Below are 17598 nucleotides of genomic sequence, written 5' to 3'. Positions count from 1 at the left end.
TTAATGCAGTGATCAACAATTCATCTGTTGCATGTAACACCCAGTGCTCATCACAGCACATGCCTCCTCAAACCCATTACCCGGCTGGCTACTCCCTCTCTCCATCCCCCTCCCCTGTGAGAACGTCAGTTCGCTTCCCCGGGGTCCAGAGTCCTTCATGGTTCTTCTCCCTCTCTGATTCCTCCCCCTTCACATTGCCGTCCCTTCCCCTGTGGTCATCTGTGCTATTCCTTGTGTTCCACTAGAGGGGATTGTGCTAAGTAAAACTTAATTTTTATGTGAGTTTGCATCCCCGTGCTTGAGTGTGTAACATTCATCAGAGGAACTGTTGCAGGCAGATGTGGTTCCTCTGATAGAAAGGAAATTTCTAGAATTTTCAAGTCCAATTCAGGCATTTCTCTCATTTTATATACACATGATGCACGTTGCATTAGAGAGCTCTTGGTGACACAAGAAACAGAAAGAAAACCCAAGAGAAGATAGTTTATTTCATACAATGTGCCTGTCCAGATTCACTCCTTTTACTTAACAGTGGTAAATAATACAGGGAAGCTGGATTTCATTGGCTAATTTTAAACTTCATTAAAATTTTAAACTGAAAATTTCTAGGCTTGCTTACCTATTTGAAGTTTCCCCTATCTTGGATTATATGAGCTAGAGAAAACTCAGACTGCATGTTTAAAAATACAAAAATATTCAATTCTGACAAGTTTAATGTGTTCAATCTTAATTTTCTTATTTTATTCATCATTGAGGGGCCATTAATACAAGCTTTCTAAATTTTTAATGTGAAATCTTATAATCACTATCTTTCAGTAAACTAGAAAGGAGATGATCTGATTTTCATACATAAATTAATCTATAAATGAGAAACAAAAATAATAGAAAATTGAAGAGTAGTTTGAAAATCAGATTCAACTATTAGTAACCAGTACATTTATTTATTTATTTTTTTAGATTTTATTTATTTATTTGACAGAGATAGAGATCACAAGTAGGCAAAGAGATAGGCAGAGAGAGGAGGAACCAGGCTCCCTGCTGAGCAGAAAGGCCGATGCGGGTCTGGATCCCCAGACCCTGGGATCATGACCTGAGCTGAAGGCAGAGGCTTTAACCCACTGAGCCACCCAGGTGCCCCTAACCTGTAAATTTAATGGATAGCTTAAGTCAGATATAACAAGTCCTTAAACAAGTTTAGAGTATTTTATTTTTTTTATTTTTTATGTTTTAAAGATTTTATTTATTTATTTGACAGAGACACAGTGAGAAAGGGAACATAAGCAAGGGGAGTGGGAGAGGGAGAAGCAGGCTTCCCGCCAAGTAGGGAGCCCGATGCAGGCTCAATCCCAGGACCCTAGGATCATGACCTGACTGAAGGCAGATGCTTAATGACTGAGCCACCCAGGCACCCCAGATTTAGAATATTTTAAAGTTAAAACCATAATATTTTGCACATTGCAGTACATACAAACATATTTTTATTTTTATTTTTTTAATTTGATAGCTTGAGCACAAGCAGCGGGAGGGGCAGAGACAGAGGGAGAAGCAGACCATCCACTGAACAGGGATTCCCAATGTGGGACTCAGTCACAGGATTCTGGGATCATGACCTAAGCTGAAGCCAGACGCTTAACTGACTGAGCTCCCCAGAAACCCCTACATGCACATTTTTAAATGAAAATAGTCCCAATCATTTGTAGCCTCTAAAACAAAGTAATGGCTAAATAAGCATTTTTTAAATTTGGTTAACTTATTAGTGTTTTATAAAGATCTTTGCAAGTGCTTTTTTTAGTTGTTGCTGCTTATTCATATTGCATCATTTAGGGAACTGAAACTTAAGCAATTTGTTCTAGGACTGACAAGTATATGGGGAGCTAGAAACTAAAGCCATGTGTTCTCAATCAAATCAACTTTCCAGGACACTATACATACTGCTATCCATAGATGAGCACATCTGTAGAGATAATCATTTGATTTTTTTGAAATACAATGTAGCACAATCCAATCATAACACAATAATCCCTCTCCTTACCATTACTTCTTCAACCCTACTACAGTTTGTTTTCCTTCTTGTAACATGTTGTATTTTTTAATTTTCTATGGGAAAATGTAGTTTAAAAGATAGAAGGTTAGGGAGTGAGACCTCTAATTCCAGCCCTCCAACCTATGGTCTCAAATCATTTTTGCCTTGATTCAGTTTTTCCTAAATTACATGAAATAAGGGAGTGAGACTAGCATTAGAGACTCCTAGTCCTGGCTGTGTATTAAAATATGGGCAGAGTGGGGTTGAGAGGCCCTTGTGTAATAATGGCATGGTGTTTATTTAAGAAAAAACAAGAAAACTTAGGGCACCTGGGTGGCTCAGTCAGTTAAGCGTCTGCCTTTTGTGTCAGGTCATGATCCTCAGGGTCCTAGAATTGAGTCTAGCATCCAGCTCCCTTCTCTGCAGGGAGTCTGCTCTCCCCCACTCTCTCTGTGTTAAATAAATAAATTAAATCTTAAAAAAAAAAAAAAAAGAAAGAAAGAAAGAAAAGAAAGATTAGAAGCACATGTAGATTTTTTTTTTTTAAGATTTATTTTAAAGGGAGAGAGAAAGCATTTGTAGGGAGAGGGGCAGACAGAGGGAAAGAGAGAATCTCAAGCAGACTCCACACTGAACATGGAACCCGACAGGGGGCTCAATGTCACGACCCCGAGATCAAGACCTGAGGTGAAACCATGAATCAGACGCTTAACAGAGTGAGCCAACCAGGTGCCCAGCATGTGAATTCTTTATGAAAGAAATCACATCTGGGATTTGCTTTCAAATAGTCTCTAGAAAGACAGAAGGAAAAAAAAAAATGAAGGAAAACAGAAGGACAAGAAAAGTGAAGGAAATGAGAAAATGAAATTGTGTGTAATAAATAAAACAAGATGGTCCATATTGCTGACATTGGTTAATTAATATATGGGGTTCATTCTCCATTTTCATAAGGTTGCCAAGTTCAATTAAAAACCAACCAAAGGGGGCACCTGGGTGGCTCAGTGGGTTAAAGCCTCTGCCTTTGGCTCAGGTCATGATCCCAGGGTCCTGGGATCAAGTCCCACATTGGGTTCTCTGCACAGAAGGGAGGCTGCTTCCCTTCCTCTCTCTCTGCCTGCCTCTCTGCCTACTTGTGATCTCTGTCTGTCAAATCAATAAATAAAATCTTTAAACAACAACAACAACAACAAAAGTTCAGGCTCCAATTCTTCAAGTTCTAGAGATTTTAACTCAGCACTCCCTGGTTTCAAGTGTAGTGTCCAGGCCACTGACATCACCTGGACACTTCACTGAAATAGAAATAATGGGGAATCTACTCCAGATCTACTAAATCTGAAACCTGATGTTGGGACCCAGTGAGTAGTGTTTAAAAAAAAAAAAATCCATATGACTGTGCATTAATTTGAGAACCACGTGTAATCTCCCAGAGTGGTATTGTATTTTAGTCCTAAAGGTCATCTAATATGCAGGTTAGCAGTAAGAACCCCTGGACAAGGTGATCTCTGAACATAAGGGCCATAAAATCTCGTTTTAAAAGAAAAGCTGAAATTCAATAAAAACTAGAGTATATCCACCTTACTTCTGTAAGATTTGTTTTGCTGCGTGCCATAGATTCCTCAAACAAAAATAAGGAAAATAATTTTCATTGAAGATTAAATAAGCAAATACATATAAAACTTCAGTGTCTGATCTAGGAGCTAAATAAATGTTAGTTTTTATTTTAGTTTGTTGCTCATTTATATTACTTTGCAAATGTCCTCTGTAAATTTTACTATTAAAAAGGCTATAAAAAAAACTACTTCTTAGAAAAACTCTATTTTGTACTTTCTAATATGACTTATACTAATAACCAAAACATTACTTACCTGTAATAAAATACATTAATATTTTCCATGAATATTAACTCTTAAATAACAGTAGGTCTTTGATCACATTACTTGGCATACCCACATCAACATTTATTTCCTTCATAACTGATTGTGAAGAGTGTCAAGACAGTTGGAAGGACCTTGTGCCCTTTTACGCAGGAAAGAGCAGAATTTAAGCAAAACTGTTGTATCTTGGTGAGGAATTCCATAATTACCTAAATGGATTCACTTCTGTACTGAATCATGGATCATTATCTATTTCAAAATATTTTAGGTATCTTACATTTACTTACAGTATCTGTCTCTAATGTAGGGTGATAAGAACTCCTAGTTTAGCCAAAGACTACATTTTGATGATTAACATTTTAATGGTTTTTTCAGGTAAGTAGAGGATTTACTTGTCCAGTTGTCACATTTCCTATTTTACATGGGCTTTTAGTCTGTCAGTAACCAGATGTAAACCATTAAACTGTGGATGTTTTTAAGTTTCTTCGTCTGTAATATGAATGTTCGGCTGCATCACTCTAAAACCTAAATGTTCAGTAATTTCAATGAAAAGACACCTGGTGTTTTTGTCAGTATGTCCACAACTAGTTTTATAACCTTTGATAAGTCATGTAAGCTTCAATTCTCACATATGTAAAAGGAAAGATGAACCTAATGATCCCTGAGGTCTTTTTCAAGTTTGTGAGTCTGTGTGTATGTCCATCCACAGACTTTAAGAGAGAATCACAGAATCTTATAAGCACATAGTTTGGAAAGGATGGTGGTTCGTGGGAGCCAGGTTTCTCCCCGCTGCCGTGAGAGCTTTGAGGTAAATGGAGAGAGGAGACCAGAGTGATCTCTGCATGAGCTCGTGTTCAGTTCAGTGTGGATCTGGTCGGACGCCAGATATACATGCAGACCTTAGTGAGCTCACACACAGTTCTTTGTTCACAGAGTGGGGAGAGGCTGGAAGCCCCCAGACTCCACAGCAGTGTACGTACTTGGTTTCTAATGCCATTTTCTTATGAAAGCTATTTCCTTGGGGAAATAGCTGGTTCTAGGACTCAGGCAAGAAATGCGTAACATGAACCTGTAACCTCTGATTTTTCCAGAAAGTCAGGAACTTCTAAAGGCAAAGCCCCCAATCATGGGGTTATGCCACATGGACTCAGGAGTTTCTTGAAAGAGCTGCTGATGGTCAAATACAGAGCAATAGGAATAACACAGTAGAGTAGTACTAGAGTGTGTGACCCAAAGTATAAAATATCCTTACGCCCATGCTGGTATAAAGAAATGACTGAATAAGTAGGGGGAGAGGACAGACCTCTCCTGTAGAAGAATCACAAGTAATTCATGGAAATACTGCAGTGTCCAGAGGAGGGGCATCATTCCCTCTCATGAAGTGTGGGCTCCAAAAAGGACTGTATGAAAAGGGCGGCAAGATACATCTATAAAGTATAACCCTGAAAAACAGTTTCTGAGCCAAATGACCATGATCAACGTCAGGAAGTCATGTTGACAGTGTGTACCTTTGATACACAGGATGCGTTACCACTGTGATCTTCCTCCCCCAAACCAGTCATCCCAGTCGAACCATGGAAAACCATTTCTATAGTCCCAGTTGAGGAGCAGTCTACGAAATACCTGACCCGTCTACTTCAACTGGCCAACGTCATCAAAAGCAATTTGAGAAGCTATCATATCTGAAAGCCCAGGGAGATGTGACAACAACTATGAGGTATCCTGGATGGCCTGTTGAAGCGGTAAAGCCACACAGTGGGCCCAGGGTACAAGCTAGGAAGCCTGAATACAGTATGAATTTAAGATTAAAAGAGCAGGGGCATCTGGGTGGCTCAGTTGGTTAAACATCTGCCTTCGGCTCAGGTCATCAGGCTCCCCGCTCAGCATGGAGTGGACTTCTCCTTCTGACCTCTCCTCTTTCATGCTCTCTGTCTCTCTCTCTCTGTCTCAAATAAATTAAATCTTAACAAAGTAAGGTTAAAAGTGTATATAGGTATTGATTCATGTGTTGTGACAAATGAACCAGAAGGTAGGATTTTAATAATTGAAAAATGGGTGTGGAGTATGTGGAAACTCTGTAATCTCTCCCCAATATTTAGGAAAATCTAAAAATATTCTGGGACACCTGGGTGGCTCACTTGGTAAAGCATCTGACATCTGCTCAAGTCATGATCCCAGGGTCCTGGGATCCCTTCCTGGGTCAGACTCCCTGCTCAGTGGGAAGTCTGCTTCTCCTTCTGCCCCTCCTCCCACTCATTCTCTCAGTGTGTGTTTGTCTCTCTCTGTTAAGATTTTTAAAAATATTCCAAAGTTAAAACTTTTTTAAAGAATTTAATATTATAAAAGTAACTACTAAATCTGGATTTGTAATGTATTCAACATTACAAATTGGTATTTGCAAGATACCAAAATCTTACAAATTGGCATTTGCAAGATACCAAAATTTCTTCTGGATGTTTATTTTTATATTTTTTCACAAAGACATTATTTTTGGGTATTTAAACTTCTATCAGACTGCAAAGCCAAGATGTTAGTGCTCTTTCAGATACTGGCTTCGAGATATGAATGGGGGTGGCTGAAAATTACAGTTCAGTGTTTAAGAGGCTTTGTAGGTATTTTGATAATACGTTCCTCTCAGAAACACAAGACAAATGAGGCAGCTTCCCAGTGTGCCAAAATTGTCCCTCTAGGATTGCAGAGACATTGGGAATCTGGTTTAATAGGAGATGTGTATGGGTTTTAAACACTGTCTGGGAGGATGTCTCATTTCTATTTTTAACTTCACTCATGACTGTGTTATCTTTCCATTTGGCTTTTGTTAACCATGATCTCCATGCTTCGGAGGAGTGACACTGTTGCAAATTAGCAACTGCAAGGATAATGCTAAACTGTACATAGATAATTGAGTATTAAGCAAGAATATTATATTCTAAGGATAAGTTATTTTTTGAAATGAAAAAAAAAAATAGTGATTTTGCTGGATTGTTTAAAGTGGTAGAGCACAGCTGGTTTGCAGGAATGTTTCCTACACCCTACTTTCCCTTTTCAGCTGACAGCTCTTCAGCTCTCCTCTCTCCCCACCTCTCCCAGACAGCCTGCTGACTGTCTTAGTCTCACCTCGCCCCTTACTTTCCCTCAGGGAAGCCGAAATGTCAGCTTTGACTCTGAAAAAGATTGATTCACTGTGGGGTGTTCATTTCTCCTTTATACCATTCTTCACTATATTGTTTGGATGTGCATATGCAATTATGTTAACACAGCTATGAGAAAGGAAAGTGATCATTATTGTTAGTTGCCTTCTTTCCTAATCTGGTTAAGACTTCTCCCAAAATTATCCACAGAGGGGACTGAACTGATTCCCCTACCTGCCCTCTATTAAACACAACAACAAAGCAGGATAGCTTGCAAATTTCCAGTAGCTCAGTTCCAAATGATGAGACATTTAAGTGTGATCCATTCCTACAAACTGCTTGGCGCTGTTCTACCTAATCAGTGAAGTTTAGGGAACAGATTGATATTATTGTAAAAATCAAGTGTACCAGAGTTTATGGTAGAGAAAACTTTCATTTCATTAATTTTGTAGTAGAAGGATAGTTTCTGGGTGTGGGCTTTTGATAATCAATATTACGTTCCCCATTAATATCTAGTCCGTTTCTAATGAAGAGTCTTTGTGGTGTGCATGGGTGGCTCAGGCTGTTAAGTGTCTGTTTTGGCTGAGGTCATGATCCCCTGGTCCTGGATAGAGTCCCCCATCCCTGGCTCACTGCTCAGTGGGGAGTCTGCTTCCCGCTCTCCCTCTGCCCCTCCCCGCTCCACCTGTTTGTGTGTGCACTCACTCTCTCTCTTCCTCTCTGTCAAATAAGATTTTTTAAAAAGTCTTTGTGATTGTACATTCAGAATAACATTCAGGATTTAAATTCTTCTTGTTGACCCAAAAGAATCTCAAAACTTGAATTTGTTTGAAAATCCTACGAAACTTCTCCTTCTGGGTGAATAGAAGGTCATTTTATCTGGGGTCTCAATGGAGCCTAGAACAAGCAAAGCCGTCAGTTAGCCTGGAGATAGGTATGTCCAAGGAAAAGTCTCAGAGGAGGGGCCCGTGGGAAGGGGTCAAGGGAAGAGTAATAGTGATGAAAATTAAGTTGAGAAATGAAGATCAACTGCCAGAAAAGGATCAGTTTCTAGGAGTTATTAGACATCTGAGTAGAATCCAGTAGAAAAATGTGGCTGAAAAGGGATGTTAAACATAAGGGGGGGGGGTAGTCAAAATTTGTAGGAATTATGCCTTGCAAGAGAGACTGGTATTTGACCTGTTGTTTGTATCAGGAGCATCAGGAGAAAATTCTCGTGCCCAAATTACATAAGATAGGAATAAACCATAGCAGCTGTGTCCATAGCAGCTCTCTGTTGCACAGAACACTGTTGTTGAGGAAGCAGAAGTGGTGTTGGACACAGAAGCAGGTTGAGTGTTTGGCAATAAAATATTGGAGCCAATGCATTTTAAATGATAGAAGTGATGTGGGAAAGAAGACCTATTCAGTTGCAGTTAGAAAAGGAATACGATGCAAGCCTAGGCCATAGTAACAGCCAAGACTTCACAACTACAAATTCTTTTTATTAAGGAGAACATCAAGTTGTAGTCTATGACGTTCAAGATTCCCACGATTGGTTCCTCAATAAATGGGACAAAGTTATAAAATCTTATGTGAAATAATTCTGTTATATAAAACACAGGAAACCTTACAGAATTAAATAAAAAAAATTTGTTTTTATTTGTTTGTTTTCATGTTTGGAAATTTGGTAAATAAATTGCCAATGCTTTTTATAGATACTGTCCCCTAATCAGAATACATTCAAACAAGACTGGTCAGTAGGAGACTTTATGATTTGGGGCAGCTTCATACATCTATAAATACAGAGTCCTTTAACTCTCATGGAATGATGTAGGTTAAAATCAAACTAGCCAGCAGTGTCCTGGGTAACAGCTGACAGCTAGGGGATATGTTGTTAATGTATTCTGATATGTCAAGAATTCTCAAACCTGTCTAAGAGTGGAATTTTCCCATTTAAACAAAGCCTTTTGTGTAGCTGCAATGTATAAAATAGATAAAAGTGGAATATTTTGATTAAAGCTGGTGTGAGTAAGAGGTAGAATTTTGACCACTTTGCCTCCCCATTGGACTCTGCAGTGATAGCAAGTAACTGGGGGACTCTGGGGTTCTCTGGTATGTAACTACACAACCTCTAGGTCCCAAAATACTGCATTTGTGTATTACCATTAGTTATTCTGTTGCATGTCATGTGGAAGCCCTTGGGAAATCATTGAATTTCTCCCCACCCCACTAATTTTAGAGAGGAATAATGGTACATGGTAAAAATGCAAATCTAAATAAATAGGAAAAATTATATAAAAATGAAGCTGCCGCACATATTATTTCCCAGTTGTATTTCCCAGGTATATTGTTTTTTATGAATCTTTCCAAAAATATTCCATGCACATGCCTGTGCCCATATGTGCTTATACACAGTCCATGCCTCTTTTTTTATATGAATGAGAAAGTAAAAAGTGTACTGACTTGCACTTTGCAGTATGCACCTAAGAAGAAATATTAGAACTCTCTCTGTATTTGAGCATATACTTATATCTATTAAATATTGCATAAAATTTCAATATTTGAATGTTAATATTTTACCAGTCATTAACAGACTGTCCATATTTAGATTGAAATATTTATTACCTTGATTTAATGACCATCTTTACAGAAATATCTGTGAATGTGTGCAAACAGTTATGCAGGATGGTGTCTTAGAGGTGTATGCTGGAGAGTTACTGCAGAAATGCCCGCCAGTGAGCCATGGAGAAAGACAGGGATGGTACCTTTACCTCCCTTCAGCATATGCCGGGTCATCAAATCTCTTTTATCTCTGCCAGAGATCTGAAAACACTGCATCATTTTTTTTATTTTAAGTTGCATTCTCAGCTAGTAGACTGAGCCATATTTTCATATATTTCAAAGCCATTTCATTAATTTTTTCTGTAAACTGTGTATTTATGTCAGTATTCCAATTTCTAATGAATTTATAAGAACCTTTCAAATATTAAGGGGACTATCCCTTTTTATATGGTTTAGAAAAAGGTCCAATGTTTTATTATTTTTTTAAAAAATCATACTTATGGGTTCATGTTTAACGTTTTCTTTTATGGTTTCTGATTTTATTGTAAAAACTAATTGTGAGTTTTTATTAACATCAGACATTTTTTATCTTATCTAGTGGCCCAGATAAAATGAACCATTGTAAGAATTTTTGTTTGTTTCTAGGAGAACAAGACATTCCTTGAGTAATAATGTTTCTTCCCTTTCAAGAATGAGAGATATATAGTCTTTTATTTTTCTTTCTTGATTTCTGGCTGTTGTGAGATTCATGGTCGAGTTTAATAGTCAAATTTGTGTTTCCTGTTGTTTTTAGTATATTTTATCCTCCATTTTATAATATGCTTCTCACTATAGATTCATAGTTTATCAGGCAACTTGAAAATGATGCTATTTTGTGTGTTTTTTTGTAGATTTAGATCTGTATGGATCTGTATGTAGGGGAGTATGTGTGTGTCTGTGCGTGTGACGGTCGGCGGGGGTGGGGGGAGTAAAGGGGACAGAGAATGTGTTCCAGGCAGCCATGAAGTTACTAACTGAGACAGAAATTTTAAGAATTTTGTCTTTCTTGTACTTTGAAGCACTTGTATCCTGGTTATCTATTTCTACATAATAAACTGCCACAAAATAACGTTATGGGATCATTTATGAATTGGGGTGTCGTGGGCATAAGTAGACTGTTGTCTGTGTGGTCCTTTGTGTACCTGGAGCTGAATATGGCACCTTCAATCTTCATGGACCCCTGTCACTTGATCGAGATGCCTGGACTGATGGGAACTGCCCTCTCTCTCCATGCGATCTCTTCAGGTGACCAACTTGACCTCCTCCCCAGCCTGATAATTTCAGAAAAGTTGGATTTCTTACATGGTGGCTTAGAATTCCAAAACATTCTGAAAGAGAAAACCTAGACCTTGATTCTCAATGAAAGGGCCATCAGAGGACTGGGGACCATCTTTATTCTTTTTTTAATTTTTAATTTTTTTATTATTTTGTAAATATTTTTATTTATTTATTTGACAGAGATCACAAGCAGGCAGAGAGGAAGGCAGAGAGAGAAGGAGGGGAAGCAGGCTCTCTGCCGAGCAGAGAGCCTGATGCAGGGCTTGACCCCAGGACCCTAGGATCATGACCTGAGCTGAAGGCAGAGGCTTTAATCCAGGCACCCCAACCATCTTTATTCTTGATGCCAAGTAGTAAGCAGGTATGGCTTGGGATTTTACGTATGACTGCACACACACACACACACACACGCACACACACGTGCACACACACACACACACACACACGGACGATCTGTGATCCACCGCACTGAATGTAACTCTGAGTGTGCTCTAAAGGCATTTCATACCCTTTACTCCATCTGCTCACATCTGTACTCCATGACTATTACCATCCCCCACCTTTTTTTTTTTTTAATGTATTTGGAAGTAGAGTAATTTGTTTTAGGTTAGATTGCTTGAGCACTAGTGATATAACTGGAATTTTAATCTGGAGACATCAAAACTTTTTATCCTGGCTATTGCTGGGATGGTGTGATTATTTGAGGAGGAGGCTGGGCAGGGAATATACCTACATACTCCTTGATTGACAGAATCATAGGAATGTTGAATATGGTAGAAATTAATGGATTATTTTAACCTCATTTTTTCATTAAAAAGAAACAGGTTTTCAGGAAAATTAGACCTGTGGTGGTACAAAGGTTAGCGGTTGCAGTTGGACAGACACAACTCATAGTCCTGGCTCTGTTCTTTCTCGCTGTGAGCCTCTGATCACTGGCAGCTTCCGTTTCTCTGTCTGTTGCAGCCTAAAAACCTGCCCCAAAGCTTAGAGGCTTCAAACAACACAGGTTTATTATGTCTGTGAACTGTGTGGGATACCTGGGAGGTTTTGCTGCCAATCTCACTTAAATTTGCTCAGACACTGCTTGTTTGCCTGAGCCCGAGCTCAGCTGGGACAGCTGAACTGTCTGGAATGTTTCTGCAAGTGGTTTTTCCATTGCAAGCTTCCTCACTGCTTAGCATGCTTGGGGTCCTGGGGAGGACAAGGCAGAAGCTGCATTCCTGTTGAAATCAGGCCCTGGGACTCACAGTGTTATTACTTCTCCCACCATCTACTGAAGAAACACCAGATTCAAGGTGGGCGACATAGGCTCCTCTTCTTGGTGGCAGCGGCTGCAAATATATAGCCCTGTTGCATCTTGCAACCATCCCTAGTAGACCCCAAAATGTCATAACGAAAAAGAATACACATAAAACATCAAATGCAGTACCTAGATTTTCAGTCTGTTTTCAAGAAATAACTTTTGCTGTTTGGGGCATTACAATTGTATTTTTTTGAGGACTTCTCAATGACCCATTATTGACAAATTCAGTTGGTAATCAGGTTCTGAGAGCCACAGTTGTATTTGGACAGTGGCTCTGGCTGGTACCTGTTTCAGATGCTGCTTTAAAGCAGAGGAGAAGGGAGTTGAGGAAAATTGGAAGGGGAGATCAACCATGAGAGACTTTGGACTCTGAAAAACAATCTGAGGGTTTTGAAGGGGCCGGGGGTGGGAGGCTGGGGGAGCCAGGTGGTGGGTATTATGGAGGGCACGTATTGCATGGAGCACTGGGTGTGGTTCATAAACAATGAATTCTGTTACGCTGAAAAGAAATAAATAAAAAAATAAAATAAAGTTAAATGTAATTCAGTATTGGGCTGGACTGCTCCCTCTCCTGTTCCCACCCCTTAGATTCCCTATCTGCCTTATTCCTTGGTTTTCTGTCCAGCACATACCCTCACATCACATAAATACATACTCATTAGTCTTCTCTCACTACTAGACTGTGATCTTCAAGAGATGAGCCACTACGTATACTTTCTTTCCTTCCAGAACTAGGGGGACTAGAAGCTAACTGATAGGTAACAAGAGCTCGATACATGGTGGGTGAAGGGATGCAGGAATGAATGAAACCACCTGTAGCAAAGCCCACACCATGTTAGCCAGGAGTGGCAGGAGCAGTTGAGCATGACTGACATGGATTCCCTTGGAAAGCTGAATTAAAACTTGTTTAACCTCAGTAGCTTTCTGAATATTGGGTTTTCTTTGGCTGGCATGTATATTTCAGAGAGCCCTCCCCACCCCCAAGTGGGGGGAGGCACTACTGAATAACTCATCATTCCTTTATGAGTATTTAAACATTCCTGGGGCGCCTGAGTGGCTCAGTGGGTTAAAGCCTCTGCCTTCGGCTTGGGTCATTATCCCAGGGTCCTGGGATCGAGCCCTACATCAGGCTCTCTGCTCAGCAGGGAGCCTGCTTCCTCCTCTCTCTCTGCCTGCCTCTCTGCCTACTCTCTCTCTGTCAAATAAATAAAATCTTTTTGAAAAAAAATTTAAACATTCCTGAAATAAGTCAAATTCATCATAACCTCAGGTACCTTTCTCTTTTTTTAAACATAGTATTTTTTTTAGCTCTTGACTCACTGTCAACATGGATTATGTTCAAGAAACCCCACCAATCCCAGGAGGCCTTCTGAGGTCCCTCTGAAATCCTGTAATGACTGGTTTCTCTTTACATACTTGTTTAAGGAGTCCAATTTGGAGTGATTGTTTAAAAGCATCTATGAATAATGATACTACCTTATAAAAGGCTTTTTTTTGTATGTTGCAGTTAATACGGAAAGCAGGGTGGATTCCTTTGCTTGAAATCCAAAGTAAAAACTTAAGAGGCTTCACAGTTACCTAAGGTGATTATTTTAAAAAGTCGTCCGCAGTGGGAAATACTACTTTACTAAAGTCCCTCTCTTTAGGTGGGACAAAGTGACAACACAGAATATGAGATTTCAAGACAAATATTGTATGAATACCCATTTAATCTCACTTTTATTAGTTTAGCTGATACAAGTGAAGATAATTGTTCTCAGTAGTATTAAGTCTTTTAATGTTAATTAGGCCTTTTAATTAAGAAACATTAAACATTTTAAAGTAAAGAATACAATGTGAACGTATGCCTTGTTCATGCTTTTTTTTTTTTTTCCTAAAGACTCTGGAGGGTTCTTTCAAAGTAAAAATGTCTTTTAAGACCACTTCTCTGCATAGTTATTATCCAAAAACAGTCTTTTTTCCCCACATATAAATTTATTTGTCTGGATTTGAAAATAGGAAAATGAGGAAGGTAGAAGTGATAGACTCATGTGCATTTTTCAGGCACAACTGATGAGATGAGACTCAGAGAATTTCCGTCACACGTGCAAGTTGCACAGCTGGTGTGTGGCTGAATGGAGACGAGAATCTGGGTGGTCAGCCTTTACTCCAAGGCCTATCCTTCTGAACCACAGACTCTACAGGCTCAACACTCATGATCTGAGGCTTCATAAAATCCCCACAAGAATCCTATCAAGTAGGAGCTATTGGCCTTATTTTTCAGATGGCAAGCTTGAGGTTAAAAGGGGGCACATAGCTTGCCCTAAGTCCTAGAGCTGAGCAGTTGCAGAGTAGGCAATTGAACCCAAGTTTGTCTGCATCTGTGATAAATGAGCTCTCCTTCCTGCTCCTTAACCTTCCTTGGTATGTTACCTGGATACTCACTTCATTAGCGTTTTCGGGAGCTTACCAAAACCAGTGTTGCACCAAGATTAAGGGCTTGAACAGGTATGGAGTTGTGTATGCTTTGTCCATATATCACCCTTCCCCCTCCAATTAGCCATCTCCCTCTCTCTTTCCTGGTTTTTGTGGTTTTGTTTTTAAACTTTTTAAACCTCTGTACCAACTGGTACCAAATGGAAGATATTGATGTGCTGTGGTGCACTTTGCTCTTTCCCAAGTTCACGGTGCTCACATTTTTATTCTGAATGAAATTCTCTCATTGATTTTTCAAATCCCATAAAGTAGAAAGCCTAGGACAGTGTGAGAATTCACCACTGGGAGCGATGACTTTAAAATGATTTGTGACTGTTCTTCAAACAGAACAGAGGGGGTTAGGAATTATTTCCTGTAAGGATGATGCTGATTTTCATCTTTTTAAAAATCTTGCCAGAATCCAAGCTATAGTCATTCTTCACAAGCCAAAATACCTTTGTCATATATATAGGTGCTAAGACTCTTTTTTAAATCATCTTTCTGAGAGCTTATTTGGCCAAGAATTAGAAATAGACGACATTTGTGAATAAGTGGCCATTGGTTCCAGTTACTCAATGTGGATTCATTAAAGACAGAATGAAACAGAACGCCCCAAAGTTCTGTTTTGGGGACCGTGGATTGAATTAGCATAGAGCTTGAAATAACTGTTTTCCTTTCAGGTAGAGAATCTAGTTCTTAGATTTTTCTCCATCTACATTCCTTGTTCTATTAAGTGGTTAAATGTCACTTCAGTTATGCTGGGACTAATAATTAATTCCAATGTCAATACATTAATTCTCTGACATTGAATTAGAAATAAGGTGAAATTTGTTGAGAGCTTTTAGTATAAGAATACATCTGAAGGATGGTTAAGGCTCAAGGTCATGGACCTAAACGGGAATGATGACTAGGGCACCTCATGACCAAGAAATCATGTTTAACTTAAATCATTACATAGTTACCATATATGGGCCTTTAAACAGTTTAACTGAAAATACTTACTTAAAAACTAAGGTCGTTTGTGTTTAGGAAAATGCAATAGTATAGGAAAAAATGCTTATAAGCTGTGAAGTACAGCCTGAAACCTTTCTTGAGTCACTGTATTTTACACACAAGATTATTTGCCTACCCATTCACTTTCTGTGAATGTGCAGATTCTTTTTCTATCATGTAATTCTTTGACTCACTTGAGCTTCATCATAAGAGCATATGTTACAAATTTCCTACAGTAAAGGTAATTTCCACTTAGGATTTCAGGTGGTTGTTAAGTCTGAATGTGTATCCTTTACAGAAGTCGTTGATCCACAGTGGGCATACCACATATCCTGCCATGAAGAGGAGATTGCCAAAATCGCCTCTGGTCCAAATCTTAATTCCATTTACCTTTTAATAAAATATCACAAAAAATACTTCTACCCTTAGAGGTTGAAAAAATTGCTCAGGGAAGACCAGCTTCCAGAGTGTCTTCTGGCAGGTGCTAGGCTACTCCTTATTATGTGGCCCATTCATCTCTTTAGAAAACCACAAAGATCCTCTTTTTGGCCAGTTATGACAGGGGTTTAGATGTGTAGCAGTGACTGGGGGGTCCTGGGAGATCTTGCTCTTTGGTGCAGTAAACTTTACATGTACCGACCTCCTACTGGTGTGATGTAGTTCCCCTAAAGGTAGGGCTTTCCCTGCCGATACCCTCTTGACCTTGTTTGATCGTTTTAGCTTCATGAATATTTGGTAAGTTCCCCGATGATGATGAGTAAATGGTCTATTCACTGGATTTGAAAGATTAAGGTCTTGACTGTATCTGCCCCCATGGGGGAGCTCTCTTTATGTTAAAAGAAAGAACGCTTTTTGAATCCTTGCAAGATACACACAGGAAGATTATTAGTTGGCTCTTTCTTTTAACTCGTTCATGATGCTTTCTAATTGGAGTCAGCCTTTTGCTTCTGTCTTTGAAGCTGCTAGTTAAGTTGGCTTCGAGAGCATGCTATAGTTCCTAGTTGAAGCTTGTGTAGAATTCTAGGACTTACAGTATCTTCTTTCCCTGAATGAATCCATTTGCTTGGCCAATCTAGTGGGAGAATCTGCTCTTTGTATTACATATATGCTAATTGAAATGAATAATTATTTTGCTGTAGACACTGCCTCTGCCATAGCCATAGCTCTGATGACATTTGGCACTCTGTATCCAATGAGTGCGTCCAGTGGCCAAGTGTCCCACCAGACACCACTCCATGTTATTGGTCAGTTGGACAAACTTATCATAGAAGGATCTACCTTGAATGGAGTTTTAGAAGTTTGAGATAAGCATTTGTAGACCCTCGGTTTTGGCTCATTGGCTGGATCAGAGCATGGGAAGAATTCGATGAGATGCAAATGAACACATACTCCTTGCTCATGCGACCACCAGGCTGTACGCTCTAGTGTCGACTTTGTGCAAATTCTCAGGGATGATTGGATTACACTTATTGCAGCCAATGTCGTACACTTTTCAGATCATCATGTAATTCCAATGCCTCCTTTAAAGGGTACTAATGATTTAAACCCTGTCACATTGACTCCAGCTAGACCCAGTAGTCCACCTCCAGAGTGTTCATTTAACACTCCTAGAAAAACATGAGCCCTGTAATTCAGCTAAACACCCAAGACTTTATGGTGTGGGTGTTAATCATGGACACTCAATTTATAGTAACATGCTTAATCAAGGACTTGGGAGTTGTAGGATTTAGGACTGGTTTTAAAAAAAAATTGTCAAATAGATCTGGTAATAACAATAGTGTTGGACAACGGAGACCATGATGTACTGTAATTTTAATTTATTTTTATGAGAAATGTTGACTCCTTGACTTTCAGTTTATTTAGAAATGAAACTGTCCATCGACTATTTAATCATTTACTCAAAATGTTCGAGAACAGTTACTTGAAACTGAGGAAACTATATTTTTGTGAAATATATTT

The 17598-nt window shown here is 39.1% G+C and overlaps 1 pseudogene; it reads left to right on the top strand.

The window, feature by feature from the left end:
* Positions 1–17369, top strand: part of LOC111144763 — a 133811-nt pseudogene extending 116442 nt beyond the window's left edge.
* Positions 17370–17598: the final 229 nt, after the last annotated feature.

This window comes from Enhydra lutris, unplaced genomic scaffold (genome assembly GCF_002288905.1).
Source record: "Enhydra lutris kenyoni isolate GAN:26980312 unplaced genomic scaffold, ASM228890v2 scaffoldscaffold12, whole genome shotgun sequence".
NCBI lineage: Eukaryota > Metazoa > Chordata > Mammalia > Carnivora > Mustelidae > Enhydra > Enhydra lutris.
Note: the sequence above shows the minus strand (reverse complement) of the source record. Positions and strands in the feature narration are given on the sequence as shown.